The sequence below is a fragment of the Mobula birostris genome, chromosome 1, assembly GCF_030028105.1.
Source record: "Mobula birostris isolate sMobBir1 chromosome 1, sMobBir1.hap1, whole genome shotgun sequence".
In the NCBI taxonomy this organism is placed as follows: domain Eukaryota; kingdom Metazoa; phylum Chordata; class Chondrichthyes; order Myliobatiformes; family Myliobatidae; genus Mobula; species Mobula birostris.
In genome coordinates this window covers 109,979,983-109,993,796 of record NC_092370.1, presented here as the reverse complement: position 1 = coordinate 109,993,796, position 13,814 = coordinate 109,979,983, and positions in this window count along the sequence as shown.

Below are 13,814 nucleotides of genomic sequence, written 5' to 3'. Positions count from 1 at the left end.
ATCTGGAGGACTAGAAAACAAGGGAGTAGAAATTCTTAAAATGAAATGAAATGAAATGAAATATCTTTATTGTCATTGCATAATACATTTTGTCATGCACCAATACAGCGAAAATGAGTTTGCAACTCTGGTACTCAATGCTATAAAACAACAAATAAATAAATGAATAAAATCAAGTAACCAGCCAGTACAAGCAATGTCCAGCAGTACAAAAGCACAACTCAGATGCATGACGGCCATAAAACCAGTATTAAAGTAACAATATAACACATTTATGGATGATGCTTGATCGATTGGTTCAGAGCAATTATAGCTCTGGGGAAAAAGCTATTTTTCAGTCTGAAAGTGCAGGCATAGAAAATCTTATAACGTCTGCCAGATGGAAGAAGTTCAAACAGATGATTGCATGGTGTGTATTGTCTTTACAGATGCTTGTAGTTTTCCTTAGGCAGAGTGAGCTGTAGGTGTCCTCCAGGGCTGGGAGCTGTGTCCTGATGATCTTCTGTGCGCTAGAGACGACCTGCTGGTGTATATGCCATGAAATTATTACCACTGGTGTACAAGCCATGAAATTTTGCAACAGCGTATCGTACAAAGACAAAAAAAAACATTGTAAATTACAAAACTGTATAAATAGTGCAAAAAAAAGAAACATCAAGGTAGTGTTCATGCATTCATAGACTACCCTGAAAATGATGGTGAAGGAGGAGAAGCTGTTTTTGAATTGTTAAGTATGGATCTTCAGGCTCCTGTAGCTCCTCCCTGATGGCAGAAACAAAGTGTCTCTCAAATCGCAGTGTCCTAAGTGACGGATGCCACGTTCTTAAGGCCCTGCCTCTTGAATGTGACCTTGACGGTGGAGGGGCTGTGCCTGCGATGGAACTGGTTGATTCCACAACATTCTGCAGCCTTCTCTGATCTGTATATTGGAGCCTCCACACCTGATTGTAATGCAACCCGTCAGAATACTTTCCACCATATATCTGCAGAAATTCGTAAGTCTTTGGTGACATGAAATTATACTACTGCCACTGAAAGCACTACATGTCCAATGTTGGAGCACTGTTAGCATTTCTAGGCATCATATCTCAGAGAGGATACACTGGCCTGAGAGGGCATGAGAGTGTTTAGATTTACCATAAAGTCACCAGGACACCCAGGATTAAATTATGTTCTAGTTAGACAAACAATTTATTGGAATATTAAGTTATGATTTAGTAAAGATAATGGGACAAAGTGATGGTCTAAAGTTTAAAATTGTGAGTTAGAAAATAATTCTACTCATCGGGGTGGTACTGTAGGTGTTGAATACTCTTTTTCATTCAGGATTTGCTGAAAGTCAATTGTTGAATCTAAATTTTTGATTGATAGATTTTCATTAACCAGAGGTATCAGGGGATATATTGCAGGGCAAAGGGAAATGCATATGTAGAGATGATCACAGATCTGCCATGATCTTTAAGGGATGGTAAAAAGGCACAGAACTAGTGTGTCTAGACTAAATGGTACATTGAAAAATACTGGTAATGGTCCAGGTCAGGAGGACTGAGCAGAAAAGTGGGGTTAGCCTAAATGTCAAATGAAAGAATAGTATCTCTAGATTATAAAATTGTTAGGTAGACTAGGTGATATATTAAGAGATACTGGAATTGAGCAAGCCAATGGGATTAGTGTTGGTGCTTTAAGTGTAGAAAGGCACCGAAACAACTTGCTTGGGACAGTTTCAATAATTTATAGCTAGGAGACGGCAGAAAAGGTGCCTAGGTAGATGTATTTGCAATAACTGATGCAGCAACCATTGAATGTGAAGTGGAAGTGGAAGGACAAAGATGAGCCTTGTGTTAGAGAAACAGAGACAGATCTGGGCGTAATTACATATGAAAGCTTGGATGAGCAAAGACCATTTGGCCATTTAAGTTTGCTTCTAGCATCGTCACTGGACTTTCCCTTAAAGTTTTCCCACTCACTAAACTGAGTGTAGCGATTATGTTCTATTATTTCCTGTATCGTCTATTTATTATTAAAACAAGATTCCTTGTGTGATTCACTCTTTTCACCTGGACTCACTTATTCATATATTATAAGTAGGAGAACATCACTTCTGCTCTCGTTTAGACACAATATTTCAACACTCCATGCCAAAATCAGTTTCCCACATCCTTCAGTCATACAATTTGTCAAAACAAGTTCAGTCTCTGTGTTCAACTTGCCAAGATCATCTGCCTCTGACTGAGAATATTCAAGCTTTATGAAATAAAAACAAAAAATGCTGGAAATATTTACCCAATCAGGCAGCACTTGTAGATAGGGAAACATTAAATTCAGGTTGCTGGACCTTCATCCGAACGGAGAAGTATGAAGTCAAGCATATTTTAAGATGCAGAGAAGGGGGAGGGGTGAAGTGTGTTATGGGAATATCTGTGATCGGGCGCAGACAAGTAGAGACTGAATGACACGAGCCTTAATGGTGCTGGCTGGTTGAAGATAGTGAAGGGTTGTTAGCAAAGTTGATCTGTCTCAAAGATACATAACAGGATGTAGATGAAAACAGAGATAGAATGAGAACAAAAAAAAGATATGAAGTACTAAACACAGGCAGAAAATGCAAAAACTACTCAGCAGATCAGGTAGCATTTGTGGAGAGGTGATAAGATTGTTATTGTTACAGGTTAATGATCACCAGAGCTTTCAAGTTTTCATACAGACCTGAAAGGTTGGTTATTTTAAATTGTTGAAACGTTACATCCTGATAGCAGATACAAGCCTAACCAGAAAATGAGGTGTTTATTTGTAACCATATGTTGGGTTTCATTAGGACAATGTAAGTGGCCAAAGGCAGAAAGGTCTGTGCTTGTTAAGGATTAAACTGACAGATAACTAAAAACTCCGGATCACCTTGGGAACTGAAATAACAAGTGTAGTCACCTAATGAACATGGTTTTTTTCAATGAAGAAGCAAGTCTTTCTTGTTTTTTTTTAATTTAAGCTTTATGCCTAGCTCAGCTAGGTAGGGTGTAGCCCATGAAGGTACCAAGTCATAAAAGTGTATAAATCAACTAACTTGCTTTTTCACTGTTTCAGACATTCCTTAATGGAGTGTAGGCCCACAGATTGCAATGATTTTGTTGCTTAACAACCTTCAATCACATAATGCTTCCGAAAGAGAGAAAAAATACAGGTACCCACAAAGGCAAGAGCAAATTGCACACTAAACCATTCCATGTTCCAAGCTTGTCCAGGTAATGATCCCCAACTCTTCCTGTGCCGCAATTGGTGCTGCTTCATACACTCATGCTGAGTTTGTCAATTTCATCAACTTTGCCTCCAAACTTCCACCCTGGCCTTAAATTCACGACCTATCTCTGACTACTCCTTCCCATTTCTCGATCTCTCTGTCCCCAACTCTGGAGACAATCTTTCTACGAACATCTTTTATAAACCTACAGATTCCCATAGCTATCTTGACTATATCTCTTCCCACCCTGTCTCCTGTAAAAATCAGAATCAGAATCAGGTTTATTATCACCGGCATGTGACATGAGATTTGTTAACTTAGCAGCAGCAGTTCAATGCAATACATAATCTAGCAGAGAGAGAGAAAAAATAATAATAATAAATAAAATAAAACATAATAATAATAAATAATCAAGTAAATCAATTACATATATTGAATCAATTTTTTAAAAAGCATAAAAACAGAAATACTGTATATCAAAAAAGAGTGAGGTAGTGTCCAAAGCTTCAATGTCCATTTAGGAATCAGATGGCAGAGGGGAAGAAGCTGTTCCTGAATTGCTGAGTGTGTGCCTTCAGGCTTCTGTACCCCCTAGCTGATGGTAACAGTGAAAAAAGGGCATGCCCTGGGTGCTGGAGGTCCTTAATAATGGACACTGCCTTTCTGAGACACCGCTCCCTAAAGATGTCCTGTGTACTTTGTAGGTTAGTGCCCAAGATGGAGCTGACTAGATTTACAACCTTCTGCAGCTTCTTTCGGTCCTGTGCAGTAGCCTCTCCATATCAAACAGTGATGCAGCCTGTCAGAATGCTCTCCACAGTACAACTATAGAAGTTTTTGAGAGTATCTGTTGACATGCCAAATCTCTTCAAACACCTAATAAAGTATAGCCGCTGTCTTGCCTTCTTTATAACTACATCAATATGCTGGGACCAGGTTAGATCCTCAGAGATCTTGACACCCAGGAATTTGAAGCTGCTCACTTCTGATCCCTCTATGAAGATTGGTAAGTGTTCCGTCGTCTTACCCTTCTTGAAGTCCACAATCAGCTCTATGCTAATCCCTTTCCCCAATTTCTTCATCTCAGCCACACTTGTTCCCAGGATGAGGCTTTCCTTTTTTCAAAGAACAGGGTTTTCCTTCCCCCACCATTGATGTTGCCTTCACCCACATCTCCTCCATTTCCCAGACATCCATGCTCACACCATCTTCCCAGCATGTTAATAGGGTTCGAGTTCCTCCCGTCCTCACCTACAACCCCATATGCATTCAGAAGATCATTCTTCGCGACCTCTGCCATCTACAATGAGCTCCTACCACCAAACACATCTTTACCTACACCCCCCCCCCCACACTACTCTCTGCTTTCCACAGGGATGACTCCCTCTGTGATTCCCTTGTGCATTCATCCCTCCCCACTAATTTCCCTCCTGGCACATATCCCTGTAAGTGACAGAAATGGTACACCTGCACATTTACCCCCCTCCCTTACTTCCATTCAGAGCCCCAAACAGTCCTTCCAGGTGAGGCAACAATTCACCTGCAAATATGCTGGGGAGGTCCATTATATCCGGTGCTCCTGATGCAGCTTCCTCTACATTGGTGAGACCCAATGTAAATTGTGGGACTGCTTTGTCCAGCACCTATGCTCCATCTGCCAAAAGCGGAATTTCTCATTTTAATTCCTATCCCCATTCCCATTCCAACAGTTGATCCATGGCCTTCTCTTTTGCCACAACGAAGCCACTCTCAGGGTAGAGGGGCAGCAACTCATATTTTGTTTAGGTAGCCTCAAACCTGATGGCATGAACATTGATTTCTCCTTCTGGTATTTCTTCTTCCCTTGTCTTCTTCCCCACTCTGGTGCCACTCTTAACTCTTCACCTCCTCACACCTCCCCCCTGGTGCCCAACCTTCTTCCCTTTCTCCCATGGTCTACTCTCCTTTCCAGTCAGATTCTTTCTTTTCAGCCTTTTATCCTTTCCAACCCACCTAGATTCAGCTAACCGCCTTCTAGCTAGTCCTCCTTCTTCTCCCCTCCCCACTTTTTTATTCTGGAATCTTCCTCCTTCCTGGCTAATCCTGAAGAAGGGTCTCAGCCCAAAACGTCCACTGTTTTTAGATTATGAAGACACGCAGTCCTCTTTTATTGTCATTTAGTAATGCATGCATTAAGAAATGATACAATATTTCCTCCGGTGTGATATCACAAAACACAGGACAAACCAAGACTGAAAAAACTGACAAAACCACATAATTATAACAAATATTTACAACAGTGTAACAATACCACAACTTGATGAAGAAGTCCATGAGCACAGTAAAGTTCAAAGTCTCTAAAAATGTCCCACATCTCACGCAGACGGGAGAAGAAAGAAAAACTCTCCCTGCCATGCCGACCACAGTCCGACTCTGAGTCATCTGAAAACTTCGAGCTCTGATCAGCTCTCCGACACCGAGTACTGTGCGCCATCTCTGTCCGAACGATTCGACCTCAATCTCGGTCGCCAACAGCAGGCAAAGCCGGGCATTTTGAAGCCTACCCGCGCAGTAACGACAGCAGCAAACGAGCGTTACAGAAATTTCTCCAGATGTTCCTCTGTACTTTCACGTCCATTCTCCATCAAATCAAAATTGTCCACGGCCCCTATTTAACGGATACAATATTATTTTTCACCGGAGGGCTGCGCAAATAATAATTTAGTTATTATTCTCTGTACACTCTCTGAATTTAAATCATTTACAATATTATTCCCAATCAAACAGTTTCAATGCCTAAACTGATGTGAATTGATGTACACCAATAACTTTCCCAATAAACTGAACAAGACAGAATCCTGTAATTTGGGGAGCCAAGTCTCTGTTGGCCTGCAGATAAAGTGAAAAAAGCAATCAATTCATGACAAGTTACCTTTAAATAATGAGCTATTCACTTTATCTCTGTTGTAGGTGAAAGAATAGTGTTCAAAGTAAATTTATTATCGAAGTATATATATATCACCATATACCACCCTCAGATTCATTTTCTTGTGGGCATACTCAATAAATCCATAATAAAATAATAACCATAATAGAATCAATGAAAGACTGCACCAACTGGGCATTCAGCCAATGTACAAAAGACAACAGACTGTGCAAATACAAAAATAAAAAAGTAATAATAACAATAAATAAATAAATAAGCAATACATATCAAGAACATGAGATGAAGTGTACTTGAAAGTGCGTCCAAAGGTTGTGGGAACACCTCAGTGATGGGGCAAGAGAAGTTGGGGAAGTTATCCCCTTTGGTTCAAGAGCCTGATGGTTGAGGGATAGTACCAGTTCTTGAACCTGGTGGTGTGAATGCTGAGGCTACAGTACCTTCTTCCTGATGGCAGCAGTGAGAAGAAAGTATGGCCTGGATGTTGGGGTTCTCTGATGATTGCTGCTGTTTTCCTGCAACAACGCCCCGTGTGGATGTGCTCAATGATGGGGAGGGCTTTACCCATGATGGACTGGGCTGTATGCACTACTTTTTGAAGGATTTTTCATTCAAGGGCGTTACTTTCTACATTCCAGGCTGTGATGCAGCCAGTCAGCATACTGTCCACCACACATCTATATAAGTTTGTCAAAGTTTTAAATGTCATACGAAACCTTTACAAGCTCCTATAGAAGTAGAAGTAGTGTTGTGCTTTCTTTGCAATTTCACTTACGTGCTGGACACAAGGCAGGTCCTCTGAAATGAAATGATAATCAAAATGCCATTTGATAGCATTGTCAGGGACTTCTTATTTTCCTCTGCTGTTGATTGAGAGTAAATTGATTAAATGGTATTCAGCAAGATAGTACTTTTCCTTTGAAAGTTCAAAGTTTAAAGTTCAAAGTGAGGGCTAATAACTAGTAAGTAGTGATGTGGATTTTGCTAATGTGGTAACAGAAAACCGCAAACAAAAATAGAGACCTGAAATGCAATGATAACACCCAAGTTTCAGGAACTTCACTAATTATGTTACAGCATACACACATAGTTGTAATAGAAAATTGGATTTATTGTTAGACCTGCGAGTAACCATTTTATTCTGTAATCTGAATTTAGTCTGCTACTCAATTAAGTCTTTCTGTAGCCACTATTTTCTTATGAAAATGTAGTTTTACTGGTAATCTCATCAACTGAGAATGTAAAAGCTATACCAAATTCATGCTCAGATAGGTCCATTTTGGCTGGTCTGGTGCGCACTAGTTTTTTAATAAACCGCTCATTATTTCAAGCACCAACTCTGTGTGATCTTTCAGTTTGCTCCTACAATCTCTTATTTTTCTGTAATTATTATGATTGTTTTCTGGAGATTTAAAGCAAATGTGCTTCCCTTTAAAATGTCCAATGCAAAGTCACTGCAGAAAATGATTGCTTCAAAAGGGTGTCACAGACACCAAGCTGTGACACTTAAACTGAGCAATGCAGGGTATAGGACACAGCCATGACACACAGTCCAGGTCACTATCCCACACCCTGCAGAGTAGAAAGAAGGAAAATAGAGAAAGTAAGAAGGAAGGAGAAAAGATTAATTATTCCTTCTAATCTGATAAATCAGTGCAGAACTCAGTGCCAATACTTTTCGTGATTTTGTGAAGTCAGAGTTAGAACAAAACCTTAGCTAACTGTTCAAATGAATGTAACAGATCTCTATGCAGTTTCTTTGATAAAAACATCAGAGCTGAACAAATTAATCCCTCATCCAAAACAAACAAAAACAGATTAACTGGCCACTCATAGTGTCATAAAGCAATCTGATTCTTTCATTTTAGTACTTTTGAGTCGTATTACTGTTCCATGGTATGAACAGTATGCTGGAAAAACAAAAAGCAGGTGCAAGGTATTTTTAAAATCTTTTCTAAATTATCCTGGACAAAATGTACGCCTAGTACAAAATCACTAATAGCAAATTGTCTGGTTTTGGGAGCTTGCATTGCCGAGATTAAAAGCCAGGTCTCCCAGTACTCTTAAAGCGACCATAAGTTTATTGTGAAGTTAATCAGCATGCCCTGCGGTTGTGAAGAGAAGTAACAGACATGCATGCCCTTCTTTCTCAACTTGGGGGAATTACCTTACTGTTTGGTCTCTACTTGATTTGATGCAACGAAGTGGAAAGATAATTGTGAATTTCTTAGTTTCACTCAGTCTACTCTTCCTTTGCTCATTTCCATGTTAATTCTTAATTCTGGTAATTTGAGGCAACTGTGAGAGCACAACATTTTCTGAAAGTGCTTTTTTTTAAGGTGATTTTATTATTGCAGTGGCACATTGGATGGTATAGCCATTAGATCGCCCCTTTATAGCATATATATGCCAAATCATAGCTAGCTCTGAATAAACCATTCAGTTCAATACTGGGTCAAACATATCCAGATGAGGACTGAATTGAAAACTAGTATATGGTATTCATGTATCTGAACCAAAAATTTTGAATCCGGATATTAACTAATTTCCCACAAATCAGCCCTCTACAATTTGTGAGATGATAAATACCAGCTGGAATTTCATTAACCCAATCCTGTCAACAGATTGGACTATATGTGACATGTCACAGTGGATGCATTATCAGAACCCACATACAATGACACCAGTAGAGATACTGATGACACTCTTGAGTGAGATAATGGGTGAAATTTACTCTTATAAAGCCTTCACCCAGCACATCAGAACCCCCAGGAGAAGAGGAGGGAAAACTGAAGGGGGAAAATAATTATGTTCAAAATGAAATACAGGAAATATGACAGAGCTATGACTGCAGGTTCTATGAAAGCACAATAAATTGCTCAATCTGGAGGAATATCATTACTCAACTTGGAATTTTTACAGTTCAAATTTGAGTTACTGGTGCAATTGTGTAGCTAGAAAAACACAGGGTTGTTCATTTGGCAAGAAGTAGAGTTGTGAGGGAACAGGTAAATATCTGAGCAAAGCGAAGGATGTTAGCTTCCAACGTAATATCACCAAGTTCAAGTCACCATGGTGGTCTGATACCTTCAACTCTTAAAATAATGAGTTCATCATCATTAACATCGTTTCTCATCTTTCTGATAACTTGATACTGTGTTTAATTCCAACTATGCTACCTAATGGTGGTGAGTCTGTCTGGAAACACTGCAGCTGTGCTTGGCAAGTCACTGTGAGCCCTAAGGGAAGTCTCAGTGTTGAATGCCTCCTGGTATGCTGTAAAGCCATTCAAATAATAAAGGTCACTTACGATGCCTCCGGGTAATTAAAAACCATATCGTGGAATTTAGCTAGGAAAAGCCTATTGCCTTTGCACTGTGCATACCAATGAAGAGTGAGAAAGACAATGCTCAAACAGGAAAGGAAGATTCACAATCACAGGTGGGATCAAAGGTGCCATCAATTCTTGTTAAGGTGCTCATTCATACTGTCGTTGATTACAAAGCATTGTTGGCTATACAGGTCTTCATTCATGTCATGGCAGTCTGAAGAATCTAGCAGTGAACAGCCTCTTTCTTGAAATGACTGTGATACCGTTTATCACATTTCCAAACAGATTGTCACAGGCTACTGTTGTTGAATTATCAAATTTACTCCAATATAACACTTATATAGATGTAGAGAATGTAATCCATTTGAGGACAATTTTCCTATAACAACTATGGAGGTGACAAAAAGTCCAATATCAGAGCAAGTGTATAACTATACTTTGAGCGGTAAGATTGATCTGAACACATTTGGGCAAAAGTATAAAAACTTTCCATCATAAACATCACAAACCATGCGTGAGGTAAAGCATGTGGGATCACGTATAACCACACTAGAGAAAATCTCATATCTAATCTTGGGACTCATGGTTTTCTTGAGCAGATTTTATGTGATAACAGTTCACAGTGTTGGTTATTCCAATGTAAATAGCTTTAGAAATGAAATGAGATCAAACATTGCTTCTATCACCTTATTATTCATTATTGAAGCTGACAGTCCTACGTCAGAGAGTCATAGAGACATACAGCATGGAAACAGGCACTTTGGTCCACTGAATCCATTTCCATCTTTAGTGACCCATTTCCACTAGCCCTGCATTAACCCCATTTTTTTTTATTTTTGTTACATTCTCATTAGCTCTCAGTTAGATTCTACAACTTATGATTGCACTAAAAGCAACTCAGAGTGGCCAATTAACCTATCAAACTGCACATCTTTGGGATGTGGGAAGGAACCAAATGAAACTGGCATGATCACAAGGGAAACAGGCAAACTTCACACAGACAGGTCAAGATTGAACTACAGCCTCTGTCGCTGTGAGGCATGGGCTCCACTAAGCTGTATCACTGCACTGCTCCAATAAGTATGTGTGTGGACTTTAGCAACAATTTACTTTGCTTTTATAAATTTGTTCTTGGCTCCTTCTAAAAATCTAAGCCATGCTGGTGGAAACTCCAAATCTGGAGCCTTAAAGCTGCTATTCATTTTTTTCTTGGCCTGTACATGTAGTAAAAGAGACGTTGAAGAAACAAGTCATCTAAAGCTTATTAGGTCTTAAAGCAATGACTCACTGATTTCCTTAAGATCCGCACTCCATGACAGAATACCATGTTTGAGCATGGAATATTCTCAACATATTTGAGAATTATTTAACTAAATATGAAAGGATAAGAAGAAGAAGGAGACAAATGTAATAAAGAGTGAAGAAGTTTAGTTAATGAGAAGGTTTGTGTGCTAACACTGCGAGAGGGGAAGATGGCAAACCAGAGACACTATAATAGAGATATGCAAGATTTATCATATTATCATTATCATCTTCTGTAGACAAAGTGTGATGAATCTGTGGATTTCATTGCCACAGATGACTGTGGAGGCCAAGCCACTGGGTATATTTAAAGTGGAAGTTAACAGGTTCTAGATTAGTAAGAGCATCAAAGATTAAGGGGAAAGGCAGGAGAATAAGACTGAGGGGGAAAATTAATCAGCTATGATTGTTTGGTGGAACAGACTTTTTTTCTTGTCCTATATGATGTCTCAGAAAGGCAGTGTCCATTATTAAGGATCTCCAGCACCCAGGACATGTCCTTTTCTCACTGTTACCATAAGGCAGGAGGTACGGAAGCCTGAAGACACACACTCAGCCATTCAGGAACAACCTCTTCCCTTCTGCCATCTGATTCCTAAATGGACATTGAACTCTTGAGCACTACTTCACTTTTTTAAATATATATTATTTCTGTTTTTTGCACGATTTTTAATCTATTCAATATACATATACTGTAATTGATTTACTTATTTTTTTTCTTTTATATTATGTATTGTGTTGAACTGCTGCTGCTAAGTTAACACATTTCATGACACATGCCAGTGATAATAAACCTGATTCTAATTCTGATTCAGACTTGATGGGTTATGTGGGCTAATTCAGTTCCTGTGTCTTACGGTCTTATATACAGATAGGCAAGAGATTCAGAAAAATTACATGTAGACAATTTAATTACAGCATAATCTACTCAGGAGGAAGGTAATGAGTCTGAATATACTGCTAAATTGTTGAAGAGAGATGATGCAGAACATAACTGAAGAAAGTCAAGAAGTTATACACTTAATGAGTCCATAGATGGGTGCTGCATCATCTTCTGTTGAGTCTCTAACGTCCACACAAGCAGCACAAGTAGAGCTTCAAATGTAAAGATAATTTTAAACGTATTTTATAAACTAAATGTAAAATTCTAAATGTTGTTTGATTAATTTCTCAGTTTCTTTATTAAATGTAGAAAATTGTTCATGTGTGTGCCCTTAAATAAACCAGGCACATTTTCAAGGCTGCCCTATGTTTCATGTGTATTAGTCTGCAAAATCCAAATGTTACTCTATGAGAAACTAAGAGCCCTCATGGGCTTATATATTACATAATAGATTTTTGTTACAGGGGAAGAGTGGTGCCTGATATACCAAGCTCCTAATAAAGATGGGAAAAGTACAGAAATCCTCATAGTTTGTTTAAAAAAAATCCCTCTGTTGATTTAAATAAATCTCGATAGCTCTGTGTATCTACTTGTGGGGTCTATCATTTTTGATTGCCCTCACAAATTTTGTAAAGACTTCCAATCCAGTAACTCTCTGAGAGCCCCTTCATTTCTAGTCCAGTGGAGCTACAGCCAAAGAAATTTAAACTCAGTCGATAAATAAAATTTGTAAAACTCTAAATGTTGTTCAAGCAGTTTCTCTATTTTTTTTAAATGGAGAAAATTTTTCAATGTCTGTGCAGAAAAGATATCAGCATAAAAGCTCCTGGATGATTATTATAAATACAGTTTCAAAGAAGAGACACAGTCACTCAGCCAAAGTTTAACATCCATCCTCATGTCAACATGACCTGATCCTGTCAGAGACATTTCCAAACGTGGTCTTCCCCAAATTCTCTGCTAACAGAGACTACCTTATTTTCTCTCAGCTCTGATGAAGACTGCTGTTTATTGATTACAGCTTAGCATTCAACACAGTTGCACTTTTAGTTCTAATTGACAAACTCCAAAACCTGGGCCTCTGTACCTCCCCCCGCAACTGGATAATGATTTCCTCATTAGGGGACCACAGTCAGTGGGAATCAGAAATAACATCTCCTCCTCACTGCACACCTCTAGGATGCATGCTTACTCCACTGTTCTACTCTCTCCACACCCACAATTGTGTGGCTAGGCACAGCTCAAATACCACCTATAAATTTGTTGATGACACAACCGTTGTTGGCAGAATTTCAGATGGTGGCGAGGAAGCGTACAGGAACAAGATGGATCAGCTGGTCGAGTGGTGTCACAGCAACAACCTTGTACTCATTATCAATAAGACCAAGGAATTCAGGAAGGGGAAGTTATGAAACTCACACCAGTCCTCATCGAGGGATCAGCAGTGGAAAGGCTGAGCAGTTTCAGGTTTCTGGGTGTCAACATCTCTGAAGATCTGTCCTGGGCCTGACATATTGATGCAATTATAAACAAGGCACAACAGCATCTATATTTCATCAGGAGTTTGAGGACCCCGGGTACGTCAGCAAATACTCAAACAAGTTTCTACGGGGTACTGCAGAGAACATCCGAACTGGTTGTGCTACCATCTGGTATGGAGAGGCCACTGCACAGGATCAGAAAGTTGTAAACTCAGCCAGCTCCATCATGGGCACTAGCCTTCCCAGCATCGAGGACATCTTCAAAAGCCGATGCCTCTAGAAAGCAGCATCCACCATTAAGGACTCCCGTCACCCAGGATATGCCCTCTTCTCATTTTTACCACCAAGGAGGTTGGTGGCACAGGAGCCTGAAGACACACACTCGAAGTGTCAGGAACAGCTTCTTCTCCTCTGCCATCTGATTTCTGAATGGACAATGAACACACGAACACTACCTCACTATTTTTACGCTACTTAATTTTATATACAAACGTTTGTGTGTATATATATGTATGTATGTGTGTGTGTATTTCTTATTGTAATTTATAGCTTTTTTATTATTATATAATGCAACATAATACTGCTGTTGCAAAACAACTAATTTCACAACATATGCCAGTGATATTAAACCTGGATTCTGATTCGAGACCTTGTACATC